Raw genomic sequence first — 16,536 nt, 5'->3', positions numbered from 1 at the left:
AGTCATGGGGAGGGACAGGTCTTATCTGGAGGGGGAGGTGCAGTATAACGCTTCAGGGAGTGGGCTTGTAACTGCGGAGGTTGCAGGTTTGACTCCTAGGTGGGGGACTGTGCCCTTGTGCCGTTGGCCAAAGATTCTGGACCTGAGTTGCTTCAGTAACCTCCCTGCTGTGTGAGTAGGTGGTGTGTTGCAGAAATGCGCTGTGTCACTGTGGGTGAGATGTGGACTGCCTCAGTGGTCTGGTCTGTGCCAGTGCTGACTGTAACAAGGCATTCAGCCAGGTCTGCTGTGTGTGTGCACGCTGACCCCCAGAGAGGGAGGGGGAGAGAGGGAGAGAGGGGGAGAGGGAGAGGGAGAGGGAGGGAGACAGGGCAAGAGGCAGACAGCTAGAGAGATGAAAAAGAGAGGTACAAAAAGAGGTAAAGAGAAAGGTAGGAGTGGTAAAAGGAAGTATAGAGAGGTAAAGAGAGAGCAGAGGGAGAGGTAGAGGGAGATGTAAAGAGAGAGAGAGAGAGGTAAAGAGAGGTAATAAGAGATTGTTTCAGGGCCTTACTGGATGGCTAAACTCATATACCTGTATATTTATACAACTCTGATTGGTTACTTGCGATGACACATTTTGTCCACCAGTGACGGCAGACGGACAGTGGACATGGTGTCCGCCAGTGTTCGTACACTAGATAAATACATCAGAATTCTTCTGTTTCAACCCAGCAGGAACACGCCTGATTCTACCGATCAACCACTCGAGTCTCCGCTAAGGACCTTGTTGTGTGTTGCTGCTCGGCTGAAACAAAAGCAGACACCCACACTGGCTCTTTCTGGATAAGACTGGGGGACCCCTGCTCTAAAGCATGAAAGCGCCTAATCAAGAAAAATGAACAGCTTGTTAAAATTCTGGGATTGCAATTGAGGTTGGAATGAAAACCAGCATGCACAGGGGCCCCCCAGGACTGAAAACCAGCATGCACAGGAGCCCCCCAGGACTGAAAACCAGCATGCACAGGGGCCCCCCAGGACTGAAAACCAGCATGCACAGGGGCCCCCCAGGACTGAAAACCAGCATGCACAGGGGCCCCCCAGGACTGAAAACCAGCATGCACAGGAGCCCCCCAGGACTGAAAACCAGCATGCACAGGGGCCCCCAGGACTGAAACCAGCATGCACAGGGGCCCCCAGGACTGAAAACCAGCATGCCAAGGGGCCCCCCAGGACTGAAAACCAGCATGCACAGGGGCCCCCCAGGACTGAAATCCAGCATGCACAGGGGCCCCCCAGGACTGAAAACCAGCATGCACAGGGGCCCCCCAGGACTGAAAACCAGCATGCACAGGGGCCCCCCAGGACTGAAACCGAGCGTACACAGGGGCCCCCCAGGACCGAGTTAGACGGTCCTGGGGTCCTTAGTGGTAGACTACAGTTTGACTCTTGGGAACAAATCGCTGGCTGAGGTGCATCGTCTAAGATGCAAACTGCGAAGGAACGACTGCTTGGAAGAAAAGCGGGTTTTTGTCTGTTTTGTTTTCAGCATTTCATTCATGTGGCACCATGTTATCATCTGTCATTAGAGGAAACGGCAAATGGCGATCGCGTACGCAGATCCAGAATCACACATTTTTCTCTTCTTTAACTGTGCGTTTAATTTTCTGTTTAGCAAGCGCAGAAGGCATCTAGTGAGCGTCTTAATGAAATTAAGCAATCGGCTAATTAAATTAATTAAGCAGGGGTGAATAATGGCAGTCTGCTGGGCATTGGTAAATAAAAGAGTCTTTAGTCATTAATAGTCTCTGTAAAGCCTTGAGCGTGTGGTATTGTGTGTGCTGATGGGTTGGTTAGTGTAAAGAGCTGAGCGTGTGGTATTGTGTGTGCTGATGGGTTGGTTAGTGTAAAGGCCTGAGCGTGTGGTATTGTGTGTGCTGATGGGTTGGTTAGTGTGAAGAGCTGAGCGTGTGGTATTGTGTGTGCTGATGGGTTGGTTAGTGTAAAGAGCTGAGTGTGTGGTATTGTGTGTGGTATTGTGTGTGCTGATGGGTTGGTTAGTGTAAAGAGCTGAGCGTGTGGTATTGTGTGTGCTGATGGGTTGGTTAGTGTAAAGAGCTGAGCGTGTGGTATTGTGTGTGCTGATGGGTTGGTTAGTGTAAAGAGCTGAGCGTGTGGTATTGTGTGTGCTGATGGGTTGGTTAGTGTAAAGACCTGAGCGTGTGGTATTGTGTGTGCTGATGGGTTGGTTAGTGTAAAGAGCTGAGCGTGTGGTATTGTGTGTGCTGATGGGTTGGTTAGTGTAAAGACCTGAGCGTGTGGTATTGTGTGTGCTGATGGGTTGGTTAGTGTAAAGAGCTGAGCGTGTGGTATTGTGTAAAGACCTGAGCGTGTGGTATTGTGTGTGCTGATTGGATGGTTAGTGTAAAGAGCTGAATAGTTAGTCTAGCGAATCTTTCGAGTGTCGGTCTGGAAGCGTACAGCGGGATCGTACAAAAGAAAGAATATTAGTGTTACACGCTGTTGCATCATCAGAAGGGATGGTGTGTTGATTTATTTTTGGTCTGTGGCTCAGTGATTGGGTCCAGGGGGGTCTTCTGGGTCCCCCCCCCCCCCCCCCCCATCCCTAGTGTTATGGTGTGTGGGGCTTTTGATACTTTTCATTGCAAGCGTGCTCTAATGAAAACTAACCATCTAACACAGGATTGCTAAAACGCAGTTTGCGAGTGTCCGTATGTGCGCACGCGTTTTTGTGTGTGTGCGCGTGTGTTTCTGTATGTGTGTGTGTGCGCGCGCACGCGTTTCTCTGTGTGTGTGTGTGCACGCCTGTTTCTGTGTGTGTGTGTGTGTGTGTGTGCGCGCGCACGCGTTTCTGTGTGTGTGTGCACACCTGTTTCTGTGTGTGTATGCACATTTTTTTGGGACGATACAGAAAGAGTGACACAGGCGCCTGACTGGTTACTGGTGATGCTGGTAAATGCCATCCACACAAGACCAGTCCCACAAGATTGGATTTATAATAAGATAATAAAGCAGAGTGTTTTATTGTTCATTAAATATTACACAACAGTACTGACAGGATTTCATCTCGCAGTTTCATATGAAATATCCAGCAAGCTGTCGGCAAGGTTTCCTCTGTTTTATGAAGAGAGGACTGAGCGGTTTGCTCTGTGAATATCAGCTTTTGGAGCAGGGCAGTGTTGTGCCTCCTTCAGCTCATTAAACTGAGGCCTGTCCCTTTAATCCTGGGTTTGAACAGGATGTGCGTTTAAGTCTCAGAAATGGCTTATTGGAGGGGTCGTGCTGATTTATATGGGCTTTATATCGGCACTTGACGGGATTGGTTGTGATGTGGTATTGGGCTCTCCTCTGTAGGTCATGTGAGCGGTGGTTGTGGGCCCTGATTGGCTGAGCGGTTGCTTGCTTGTTGTTATTGTGCTGTTTGTGTTCCTGCTTGTTGACTTGCACAGCGTTGTCGGTCTCCTTGGATACAGGTGGCTTTCTAAATGCATGTGTAGATAAACAGTGATCCCCCCCCCCCCAACCCCTGGGAGTTTGTATTCCCCGTGCAGTTGGGGCGGTTACTTGAGGGGGGCACTTCCCTGTGGATTGGGGGGGAGACGAGACGCTGTACGCGCGATCAAACACACGCTGGTCTGTCTGTGCCCTCTGCCGAGATGTTTCCCTCTTTTTTTTTTTTTTTTCCCCTCCCTCCTTCTCCTTCTTTAGTCCGCTATCCTGTGAAGTAAAAAGGTTAATTTTAACTTTTGACTATTTGCTTCTTACCTTGTGCCATTGAGAGGTTACATACAGAAGTTAAACTGCTTAATTTTCGCTGAAAACAGAGAGAGGGAACATGGGTAAACTTTTGACGGCTCTCTCTCTCTCTCTCTCTCTCTCTCTCGGCCTGAGTGGGTCGTGATGCGGGGTAGGATCGGAATGTCGAACGCGGGCAGGTGCTGAAGTTCGGAACGCCGAGCTTCCGCAGCGCCCCGGTCCTCCGCCCACGCCTCCGCCTCGGTGCGGACGCGCTGAGCTGACCCTCTCCGGCTTGCCCCCCCGGACGCGCTGAGCTGACCCTCTCCGGCTCGCCCCCGCGCTCTTCTCCGCCTTTTTGAGCGGGAAAGTGCGCCGCGCTTTGCGTAGCGGTCCCGCGAGTGCTTCCCGATATAGCCGCCATTTCCACGCAGAGAGGGGACAATGGGCTTCTCCAACGCACTTTAACAAAAAAAAAAATTTGAAAACTTTTTTTGGGTTCCTGAAGTTTTTGGTCGTGAGAGAGATTGGGAGAATTGTTACTCATTTTGGTCGGTGAATGTGTTCCACTTGTTCTTGTAAGCCCTGCTGATCGTCATCTCCAGCTGGGATAAGAGCCGATCTCTAGCGGCAGCAGGAAGACGGAGGAAGCGCAGGTGTGCGGGAGTCACATGGGCACGCGTTTGGGGTTCGAGTGGGCGTGAGTATCTGTGTGGGAGGACACGGTGCCAGGGACACACTGAATATCCAGAGATGACAAATCAAGGCCTGTGTTAATTTACGCTCGAGCCCGGTGTAGCACGCTTCCGCGGTTGCTCTGCGGGGATGGAGACTCAGACGGGATCCTGCTCAGTTCGGTGTATGGTGGTAATTAAGGTGCTGTTGATGGATTTCTCCCGGCATGGTGTTTGGGCCTAGTGGCGCTCTGTGGTCTCCCTCACCAGCCAGCGGGCCGGCGGCATCGCTGCCCTGCCACGACAGCACTTTGCTAGCCTGGCTGTCGCGTTCGCTGATCATGTTTGACGGGCAGGATATCATTTTTAAATATTATTCTACTTTTATTATAACTGGAATTTCAAATGCTTGAACCAGTCTTGGTGGCAGTGCAGTATAATGGGCGAGTGATGAGAACTGTTTTTGAGGTTGCAGGTTTGAATCCCAGGTAAAACACTGCCATTTTAGCCTTGAGCGAGAAAGATAACCTGAGGTGCTCCCCTATATATCCAGCTGAATAAGACTGCTAGGTATGATAATACAGATACTGTGCACAATGTGATGTAAGTGGCTTTGGATAAGCGTATTTGCTGAATGCCAGTAGTGCAGTAGAGTCTCAGCCAGCTTGTATTTCCTGTGAATTGTGCTGCAGTGGGACTGTGCTGTTGCCCTCGGCAGAGCTAGTGACTGTGGGCTTTAAAGGGCGAAGGGCGGGGCAGCAGAGGGCGGGGCAGCAGAGGGCCCCGTTGGACGCCTGCGCTCCGCTCTCCACATCTCCACCCCGCTGCCGCCTGCGCTCCACATCTCCCCCCCGCTGCCGCCTGCGCTCCACATCTCCCCCCCGCTGCCGCCTGCGCTCCACATCTCCCCCCCGCTGCCGCCTGCGCTCCACACTCTCCACCGTGCGCCTGCGTCCCTCTCCCCGCTGCCGCCTGCGCTCCACATTCCCCCTGCCCACCCCTCCCCTGCCGCCTGCCTCACTCCCCCCCTGCCGCTGCCTCCACATCTCCCCCCCGCTGCCGCCTGCGCTCTGTGCTCTGAGTGAATCTGGCCTCGTAAATGTCCCGTAAACGATCCGTTCCCAGATATTACTGATGCATTATTCATAGAGCGAGAGAGGACAGGGAGAGAGAGGAGAGGAGGAGAGGAGAGGAGGGAGAGGAGAGAGAGAGAGAGAGAGAGAGAGAGAGAGAGAGGAGAGAGAGGAGAGGAGGGAGAGAGAGAGGGAGAGAGGGAGGAGAGAGGAGAGGAGGGGAGAGAGAGGAGAGAGAGAGAGAGAGGAGAGAGAGAGAGAGAGAGGGAGAGAGAGAGAGAGAGAGGAGAGGAGAGAGAGAGAGAGAGGGAGAGAGGAGAGGAGAGAGAGAGGGAGGAGAGAGGGAGAGAGAGGGGGAGGAGGAGAGAAAGAGGGAGAGAGAGAGAGAGAGAGAGAGAGGAGAGAGGGGAGGAGGAGAGGGAGAGGGAGAGGAGGGACGGAGAGAGAGAGGAGGGAGGAGAGAGAGGAGAGAGAGAGGAAGGGGCAGGAGAGAGAGAGGAGATGAGTAAAGAGGTGAGAGAGAGAGAGGGAGGAGCGCTATTTTGTTTACGAGAACCAGTAAGAGAGAATTCATTCAGCTTTAAGTGAATCTGAAGAGCCCCCCCCCCCCCCACCCCCAGCCTGTGAGCGGCTCTTGAATTATTGATCAGTCAGGTTGCAGCCCTTTGAAGAAGGAAAAGAAGGAAAGAGAAACACTGGGTTGCCCCTCCTGCCCCGGCTACCCTGCCCGACCCCACACCCCTCCCCCTCCCCTGCCCACCCTGGCCCTGCCCACCCAGCCCTGCTCACCATACCCACCTGCCCCACCCAGCCCTGGCTGCCCCGCCCACCTGCCCACCCAGCCCTGCTCACCATACCCACCTGCCCCGCCCAGCCCTGGCTGCCGCCCACCTGCCCCACCTGCCCCGCCCAGCCCTGGCTGCCCCGCTCACCTGCTTGGCCTGCCTTGACCCCCCCCCCCCTCAGCTGCCCTGCATGTATGAGTGAGGTGGTAATGACCAACATGCTCAGTCAGTCAGTCAGTTTTTTTGGTAGGTACCCTTGAGCCAGCAGTTTCACCCCAGTGAGTGTACAGGCTACGGGATGGATACTTTATACCCACAATGCCCTGTGTCAGGGTGTCGGTCTGGAAAACGCACGGTAGATCGCAAGGGCAAGCGGGAGAGAAGCTGCTGATGCGTGTTCCGCCAAACCGCCAGAATCCCGCCGTTCCGCCATGTTCCGCCAGAACCCCAGAATTCCCTCTGCTTTCGTTTTTTTTAAATGATTCTTTTTTTACGGGAGGCTGGTGTCGGCAGAGCGGAGCGGAGTTTCCCCGTCTCTGACTGACTGCCCTCCTCATCGCTCGCTAGTCTGGCGCCTGCGGTCACATGGTACGGCCGAGCGGTCACATGGTACGGCCGAGTGGTCACATGGTACGGGCGAACGCTCTTCTGCGCGGGAGGCTCATTACGATGGGCTGACGGATGGATCGCGTTTGGGGTTCGCTGACTGACCGCTGTGGTCTGCTCAGCTTCTCAGTACACACACACACACACATGCGCACTCACACTCTCACACATGCGCACACACGCACACACACACACACATGCGCACACACACACACACATGCGCACCACACACCACCATACACGAACACACAAGCACACAGCACACACGCACGCACATACGCACTCACACATGTGCACACACACACGCACGCACACGCACACACCCAGACCCACACACACACACACACACACACGCACTATCACACACCACACACGACCACCACACAGCACACACACACACACACACACACACACACACAGACACACATGCACACCATCACGTACTGCCCCTACACCGCATGCAACACACGCACTCACACACACACACACACTCACACACTGCTGGCTATCAGTAAATTGCTGCTCAGTGCCATCACTGATAGGGCTTCCCAGTCATTAAGCTTGGTGCAGTGTAAGCACTTAACCCAGTTACACTGCACAGCAAACATCTCAAACTGCAGTCCTGGAGGGCTGCATCGCCTCCAGGTTTTCTTTCTATTAAACAAGTTTTAAGTCATAAAAACAAAAGTTTGAGACCGCGTGAATAGCTCAGCATAGAGATGGCAAACTGCAGCTGTAATTGACAGTCACCTGTACTAATGGGAAACATTTTGTTCCAGAGTGGGAGAAAGAAATAAATAAAAAAATAGGATGTAAAAAATCAGCAGCAGAAGAATGACAGGGCTTTTCTCTCCTGTGGCGTGAGTGTGAAATGTGTCTGCCTTTGGGGCACGCACGGCGCCCTCTTCAGCACGCTTCCAAGGCTGCGCCCATTGCCTGCGCGGCAGATCTGTTTATTGTGAAGTTTAAAACTTCACATTCATCAAAGTAATGATGTACCATATTTGGGATTGCGTTCATCGATCAGAGAAAAGGAAACGCAAAGCGTTCGTCTTGTTGCCGCCGCGGAAGAGAAACGATTGTGCCCTCTCTCATTTTTTTCTCATTTTGGCTGCCGTTTCTGGTTTTCGTGATAATTTAATTTTGCTCTGGCTGGGATGTGATGGAATGAGGTTTGTAATATATTGCTGTGGGACACCGGGAGGAGGTGTGCTTTAAAAGAGTGACAAATTTGGGGAGAGAGAAGGGAAATAAGTGCCGGTTTGTGTTTTTGACAAACTGTAAGGACGCACAGGCATGCATGCACACACAGACACACTCTCACACACGCACACACACACACACTCACACTCACGCGCGCATACACACACACGCACACACACGGACACACACTCTCTCACACACACACACGCACCATCAGCACACACACACACTCCGCACACACACACTCACACACACACACACACACACACACACATATCACTGTGACGGAGCAGGTCTGAAGGAACCTCAGGCTGCAGGTTTGGTACCCTGAGCTGAACTGTAATGAAAGTTTTTAAAAAAGAAGCATTTCCTTTTCCTGCGGTATTTCATAATGCGCTATTTCATGAAACGTCTCTGGAAAATGATTACTCATCCCTTGATGTACATAGTGCTTGAAGCTAGCCCCTGAAAGCCGGGAAGTACCCTTAAATGAGACTTTCTGGAATGTCATATTTCAAAGCACTTTTGCCGTCATGCCATGACCTCTGACCTTCTAACCCTTTTTAGCTGGTGTAGCTCAGCTAGTCCGCTAGTGCAGCACAGTAGAGGTGCAGCAAAGCGACGGTCTCCTGGCAGGTTACCGTGACAACACTCTGGCGATGCAACCTTCAAATTGAAAGGTAACGACGTTGCCCTTGGCACGTAGAGATTTCGCGTTTAGCTGGCCGATAATGCGTTTGCCTGTGTGAAGTCTTTGGACGAGTGAGAGGCTCGGGTTCAAATCCCACCTCGGACTCGCACGTTAGCACACATTACACGTAAACGTAAACACATCAAACTTCCTGATGTATTTATAAACTGGGTATCCGTGTGTAGGAGTATAATGATATATCTTGAGGATGTTGGTTGGTAACTAAGGTAACGCAGGTGACACAGCACGCCTGCGTTGGTAATTTCTCTGTTGTCGTGCCGTGTCGAGGAGATCAGAGAAGTGGGGTTCAGTGACGCTGCGATGGCCGCCCGAGGAGCGCGAGAGAGCCTGTCGCTGGGAAACGGCACTTATGACATCACACACAGACTTATGACATCACACACGGGTATCCCACAGGTATCCGTACTTACAGTACGCTGGGTCAGTGCAGTCCTGGGACGCTGGCCCTTTAAATACCTTCCAGTCCAGCTGTCGTTTCGTGAGCGGGGGTGCAGTATTAACAGCTGTGTGGGGGGTCCCCATTTTAGTCGACTGCGTCAGAATTAATTAGGCAACCAATTTATTTAATTATGAATTATAATTGGTATAATTAAGAGTAATCAGACTAACTGCCGCGGTTAATTTCTGGGGGCGCAGGAGTTCTCTCTCTCTCTCTCGGCCGTGAGGACAGGACCGGCGCTCGATCTTTGTCTCGCCGCGGCGCCCGTTTATTTTTGTCGTTTGGGAAGCGTCGGTGCGAGCCGCACGCAGGAGGCGGATCCGCTCCGCGTTCGAGGCGGTTGAAGAGGAAGTGGACCTGCTGCCGATCGGGGAGCGCACCAGCGACGGGCGGAAGCAGGTCCGCGGTGTTCGATGGGCTCAGAGTTGAGAGCGCACTTTCTGCGTTTGCAGGCCTGTCTGTCGCTATAAACGCACAGCGCTCACGATGGGTTAATCGCAGCTAACCCCCTGCACACCTGTACATACCTGCGTCTTCCTGTGCTTAACTGCTCATACCTGTGTGTACCTGTGCATTCCTGTGCGTAACTGCTCGTACCTGTGTGTACCTCTGCATTCCTGTGTGCACCTGAATGTACCTGTGCGCACCTGTGCATAACTGCTCATACTTGTGCGCACCTGTGTGTACCTGTAACGGCTGTGTCTTCACCTGTGCACTTACCTGTGTGCTCACCTGTGTTTGCCTGTGTCTTTGCTTGTGTGTTCACCTGAGTGTCATTTGCCTACAAGAATGCAAATGACCAGGAGGAGATGTTGCTTCAGTATTATAATTTGTTTGATTTAAAAATAGCTTTTGGCCTTTTTGCCTCTCTGCTTTGATATTGTTCAGTTTTTAATGAACGCCACTTAATTCTCATGTATTATGCGCATAATTCTGTGTTTTAATTGGTCGATTTGACAACTTTAGTCTTCCATTGGGAATTACAGAGTTTCAATCTCCATTTGTGAAGATACTCCACCCGTTGGATATACAGGCTGTTTATCCAACCGCTTTGTGCCGCCCCTAAACATATTTAAATTGATGAAATGAAATATTAAGCATCAGGACACATTTTTACTCTGGGTATTGTACACTTAGCTTTGGCTGTACGTTTAATGTTTCATAATTCAGATTCATTATTATTGGGTGAAACGGTGTTGTTGGAGTCCGTAGGGCAACCGACTCTCAACCGATATACAAGTCTGAGTTAAACTCAGTCTGCAGTCGTCGAGTTAAACTCAGTGTTAAATGCATATGAGGTTATGCGCGTGTGTAGCATTACGCACGTAACATTTGAGCATGATAAGTTTACGCCTCCTTAATAGGTTTGGTTTAAGGCACTGTGCGAATACACTTTTTAAATTACGCCCTTAATAAAACACTCGGTCTGCGCTAAAATGCGGCTAAAATCTGCGTTTATGCGCGCAGAAGGCGAGTAGAGAACACACCAGAAGTATTCTCCTCTCCGGTCACGCCTCAGCCAAATCAACTGCGATTAATACGGCCGTTGCGTAATTAAAAACCTCCCTCTGGTACCCAGGAAGCGCCGCAAACGAGCCATTTTCCCCGGAACCGCGGACGCAGTCCCGCGAGTTTGTGGAGGCGCGGCGTAGCGAGGTTCGGTTTAAAAGGAACAGATTAATTATCTTAATCTACGCGCTGTTCCCGCGCTGGCGGCCCGCGGAGCCTACGGAATGAGATGATGTGAATCTAATCACGCCGCTGCTCCCGCGGTGGCCCCGGCGCACGAGCCGCGAATGGCGGTCATTACCGTAAACCGCGATGGGTCCGGGAAGAAACTGTCGGCGGAATTTAAAGAACGTTGCTCTGGAAAAAAAAAACAAGACATTGGACGTTTAATTAGTAAAAGAAATGAGTTACCGCGACCCGGAGGGCTGTTTAATAATATATGTAGCGGTGAGCGTCGCACACTATATCATGCTATAATATCCACGGTTTCAGTTGAATAATCGTATGTGGAAATAGGAGGAGTCGTTATTTGTATGCGTGCCCTTTCTGCTGTTGTAAGCGTTTGCTGAGTATATTCACAGAGGGGGAAAAAAAAAAAATCAATATCTGCTCAAATTTTCTATGAATATTTTCACAGCGAAAGAATCAATAACTGCTGTAATGCACTCTGCTGTTTGGTACAATAAAGGCTTTGCTGACTGTTCTAATGGATGGTTTTAATAATTAAGGAACTCTGCTTCCGTACTTTACACCTCATCTTTTTAATGGGCTCATAGTGCCCTCCCCCTCCGTACTCCCCAAACACATTGAAATATTACGCCTCCTTGGCTGTTTCCCAAAGTAGGCCTTTCTTTACCCCGGAACTTTGCTTTTCTGTGTGGCATTTAAAGAGCTGCTGGGTGTGTGGGGTTTGCTCTCCGATTAAAATCAACAGCCAGGCCAGACCCGGGAAACAGGCTGAGGTCAGTTACCTGGCGATAAAGTGCTTTAATTGATTAAGTATGTCCTTATTAACATTATTAAACCTGCGCCACTCTTCAGAAGCAGGGTTTGGCAGCCCTGATCTGTACTGTAAGTGATATAGAATTAAAATTTAAGTGATCAAAATTTATCCTCCGTGCATTTTCAGTCTCAGTAGATGTTTTTTTATTTTTTGCATTGTGCCGGACGGATCCTGTAGGTATTTACTCCAACCCAAACTTAGCACTCCGCACTCAACAGCCAGAGATCTCTGAGCTGCTAATTGGTGGGGTCAGGTGTGCCAAAATGGGGTTGAAACGAAAAGCTGCGTGCGGTAGACCTCCAGGAGCACGGCTCGGCAGCGGTGGTCTGAGTGGTCTCAGGAGTTGACCTGGGCACTGCGTCGCACTGACATCACACAGAGCCAGAGCTACTGTTCGGAAAACCGGCGCGTTCCAACAAAACGGATGCCCCAAGCTTCTGTGCAGTCAGTTTAAAAGGTCAAAGTGTCGATGGGTTCGCCCCCCCCACCTCGCACCCCCTCGCCTTGCCCTCCGTTTCTCCCACAGTCTGGCCTCCGCTGCTTCATTACCGCTGGCTAATGTTTGATTAGCAGAGGAGAAGAGACCTGGGGTGAGATTGGTTGTCCTGGGTAACGGCCTCCTTCCAATTAGCTTCACGGGAAACTGTAGCCGCTGCTGCAGCTGTCGAGCCAAAATGGCACCTTTGCGAATTGGTGGGGGGAAGAAGAAAAACGTGTTAACGTTTTCAATTACGGTGGACGCGCTGCTGATAATACAGGCCAGTACTGTGTGACGGCTAAATGCCGAATCCTGTTACCTGCTGCAGAACTTCCCATTATTACCTTGAAAATGAGCCGTGGACAGAAACTGGAGAATGTGATCATACTGGGTCAGTGTTTTAATATTGTACAGGGATATTAACAGTGACTGTAGTCAGACTTTAGTTTTACATGCAGTTCATTGAACAGCTGGATATTTGCTCAGGGCATTCAGGTTAAGCGCCTTTCTTAATGGCACAGTGGCAGTGCCTCACCTGAGAATGAAACCTGCAACCTCTGAGTCACAGGTTCACCTCTCCAGAGGTAAAGGTCCTGATCTGTCCTCCTGTTTGTTCTACCTCGGTTGTCCATCCATTCTGCCTCTTTTCTGTATTTGAAAGCATCTGTGCCTCTCCTCCCCGTCAATCAAAATTCAGCAGGCTTCTGTGAGAATCCTGCTGCAGTGCATTATGGGAGATGTGTGGGATTTCTTACTTTTTGTCTTTCTCATGTCATATGCATCAGGCCCATTGGGGGGGGGAGGGGGAAGACCAGGTGGGTTAAACATGGAGGTGAATGCGTGACTGCCTTCCTGCTTGCTGCGAGGTGCTCTGGTGTTTGCTAATGAAATTTCTCCAGTGTGTGGGAGCTTTGCTGCCAGCGGAGCCCCAGCAGAAGTGCCTGGCCAGTGTTCAGGTTCCTCTTGATTAAATCAGCAGGAATTTCCGGGAGCTAAATCTATTGCCTCTTATATTGGTTCTGTACCAACTGGATTAGGCCTATTTTTTTTCCCTTTGCATTACAGTCACAGACGAATAAAACGCGTTTGCCTAGCACTGCAATAATCTTGCAGGGCTCTTTCTTTGTTGTATAAAACCACTTCCTGCTAATGAAAGTAGGCTTGTTTCTGCCTCAGGGGAACTAATTGGCATAACCGGTGTACTGTCCACTAAGAGGCCTGTATGCTTGGCGGTCTGTATCTGTAGCCGTCTCTATCCCCAGTGGTCTGTATGTCTGGTGGTCTGTATGCCTGGTGGTCTGTACCCCTGGCAGTCTGTATCCTTGGCGGTCTGTATCCTTGGTGGTTTGTATCTGTAGCGGTACCTGTCCTAAGTGGTCTGTGTCCTCAGTGTGGCCTGTATGCCTGGTGGTCTGTATCCTCAGTGGTTTGTATCCCCGGTGGTCTGTGTCCTTAGTGGTCTGTATCCCTGGCGGTCTGTATCCTTGGTAGTCTGTACCCCTGGCAGTCTGTATCCCTGGTGCTTTGTATATGTAGCGGTATCTGTCCTCAGTAGTCTGTATCCTCTGTGTGGTCTGTATCCTTGGTAGTCTGTACCCCTTGCGGAGTGCCCTGTGTTCTGTGCTCTGTGTTTTGAGCTGTGTCTGGCCTGCTGTAACAGTGAAGCACAGAGAGGTATCTCAGAGGGAAAGGTGAAAGGTTAATCAGGCTGGGCTCTTCCTGGTTTGCCGTAGCCCCTGAGATTTAAGCCTGCAGACTAATATACTGTCCCTGTCTGGATTAGTAAAAGCGTCCTTTCCACAGTCCATCAAAGCAAATGTCACTGTGTTAATTAACTTCTGTTTTGTTTATTCAGATGACTAATATCAGGGCAGGCGTTGGAGAGGGATTATGATCCTGCAATTTCACTCGGGGCAGAGTTCGCCTTCGCCCCCTCGGTTCCCTTCCCCCCCCCCTCCCCCGGTTCCCTCTCCCCCGCAGTTCCCCCGCCCCCCTGGTTCCCCCTCCCCCCTGGTTCCCCCTCTCCCCCAGTTCCCCCGCCCCCTGGTTCCCCTCCCCCTGGTTCCCCCGCCCCCCTGGTTACCCCCCCCCAGTTCCCCGCCCCCGGTTCCCCTCCCCCCAGTTCCCCGCCCCCTGGTTCCCTCACTGAGTCTCATTAAACCGCTCCACGGCGTAGGCCACAGGTACAGGTGACCTTTCCGTATGTGTCCTTTTACCCCGGTCCCTAACCGTGCTCCGGGCCAGAGGAGGACAGGTCCTCCCTCATTCTGTGAGAAAGGGATTCCTGGCGGGCTAAAGAAATGCGTGAGAGAACAAGTGCAGCACCGTCATTCAGACGCAGCAGGTAGCCGTCATCAGAGCTCCTGAGAAGGAGCAGCGAGGTGCAGGGTCCAGCGCAGGTTCAGGATCCAGCACAGGTTGATCCAGCGCAGGGGCAGGATCCAGCACAGGTTGATCCAGCGCAGGGGCAGGATCCAGCACAGGGGCAGGATCCAGCACAGGTTGATCCAGCGCAGGGGCAGGATCCAGCACAGGTGCAGGATCCAGCACAGGGGCAGGGTCCAGCACAGGGGCAGGATCCAGCGCAGGGGCAGGATCCAGCGCAGGTTGACTCTTCGCAGTCTTTATTAAACAGTTTCTCCGGCCCGGTTCGGGATGCGCGGTCACGCTCGTGCCGCAGAGCTCCTCGTAAACCAGACAGACCGCAGTTACCCGGGCGACGCTGTGAGACTCTGGAGCTGTGCTCTGAGCCCCAGCGCTGTCTGAGGCTCGTAACCGTCCCTCGCCAGGGTCTCCGCCCGGGCCGGAGGCGGCGAAGGAGGGCCGTGTCTGTTTCTGGATTTCACACCAGTTTTTGGCCTTAATTACGAAATTAACCCCAACGTTTACGGCGTCTGCCATTCCGGCTGCACTTCTTCGTTAGCGCGTGAACGGCAGCCGCAGACCGCTCTCGTGTCTCCATATGAAACGCTTCACTGTGGTCTGGTCTACGAGTGAAGCACGGGTGGTGTGTACAGCTCATTTACAGGGTAATTGGTGGAAACGAAAAATCGGAGGCCTTGCACGACCCGAATTGCCCACCCCTGGTCTAGACTGTGCCTTTTGTTGCCCCCCCCGTCCCAGTTCTGGAGGACTGCTTTCTTCTGTACGTGACGAGTTTTGACGTGTCGTATGTGACGCACAGGAATTATGGGAAAACAGCGCCTGTACCTTCCACCACTACCTGACCCCCCCCCCCATCCCTCCATACCTCCCTCCTCCACGACTGGAATGCCATCCATCCCTCTCTTCATTTCAATAATAACTCATATAGTCACATCTTTAAAAAAAACGGACTGTCTTCCAGAAAACTGTGGATTAGCATGTATGACCTTAAAGCCAGGAGGTGCTGGTGTTTGCAGAGGATGCTGTTGTACACACGCAGTGATCAGTCCCGATTTGACTGTGCAGGTCTTTCCCTGGCAGAGCCACAGATAGAATAATTTGGCATTGCCGTCTCTTAATGAGGAGCGTTTGCCGTCTCCCTCTGAAATGCATCGGCGGTGTGGCTCTCCGCGCTCGCTCAACATGTGTCTCTTAATTAGAGCTCGCTTGAAACTCTCAAGATGTCGCGCGTGAAGTTATGTTTGTGTTTCCTTTGTGCATTCGGTTTGCCGCACACACACGCATGCACGCACACACACACTGACACACACACACGCACACGCACACACGCGCACACACACACGCAGACACACACACGCACACGCACACACGCAGACACGCACACACACACACACGCACACACACACACACACGCACACTGGAAAATTGCCCTTCACAATGACTGTTGCTAAATGTGTGGTGCTCGTCTTACCAAGCAAAAAAACGTGTTTACTGTTTATCTGTTCGTTTAAATGGGCAGGTTTAAATTTGCCAGGTTTGTCTGTCAGTGGGGGGGGGGGTGGATTGAGGGCTGTTTCTGTTTCTGGATTTCATGCTAATTTCCACTCTTATTATTATTTAATTAATCCAATTACATGCATCAGCTGACATTCTTCCCACATGTATTGATAAACTAATGATGAGCTGTTTTTTCTGTACCAATATGAAATGATTTACTGTGCTCTAATCTAGTGAGCCTTCTTTGCACACTGCTAATTGTCTAACTGAGCCAGTGTAAGTGATGGAGACACAGACTGCAGACGCAGCTGCCCTTTCCGGGAGGGAATTCCCCTCCTTCTCTTCTGCTCTTCTCCTCAAATATGAAAACAGTGGAACGTCAACAATCGATTACGAACAACCGAGCAATTGAATTTTAACCTTCTGCTTAGATACTA

At 51.4% G+C, this 16,536-nt stretch overlaps 1 protein-coding gene across 4 annotated transcripts in view; it reads left to right on the top strand.

Moving 5' to 3' along the window:
• LOC135255866 (protein phosphatase 3 catalytic subunit alpha-like) overlaps positions 1-16,536 on the top strand; it is a 143,821-nt gene that overhangs the window by 83,671 nt on the left and 43,614 nt on the right. The gene's annotated exons all lie outside the window — the stretch shown is intronic.

The sequence above is a fragment of the Anguilla rostrata genome, chromosome 5, assembly GCF_018555375.3.
Source record: "Anguilla rostrata isolate EN2019 chromosome 5, ASM1855537v3, whole genome shotgun sequence".
In the NCBI taxonomy this organism is placed as follows: Eukaryota; Metazoa; Chordata; class Actinopteri; order Anguilliformes; family Anguillidae; genus Anguilla; species Anguilla rostrata.
This window is presented reverse-complemented; position numbering and strand designations above follow the sequence as displayed.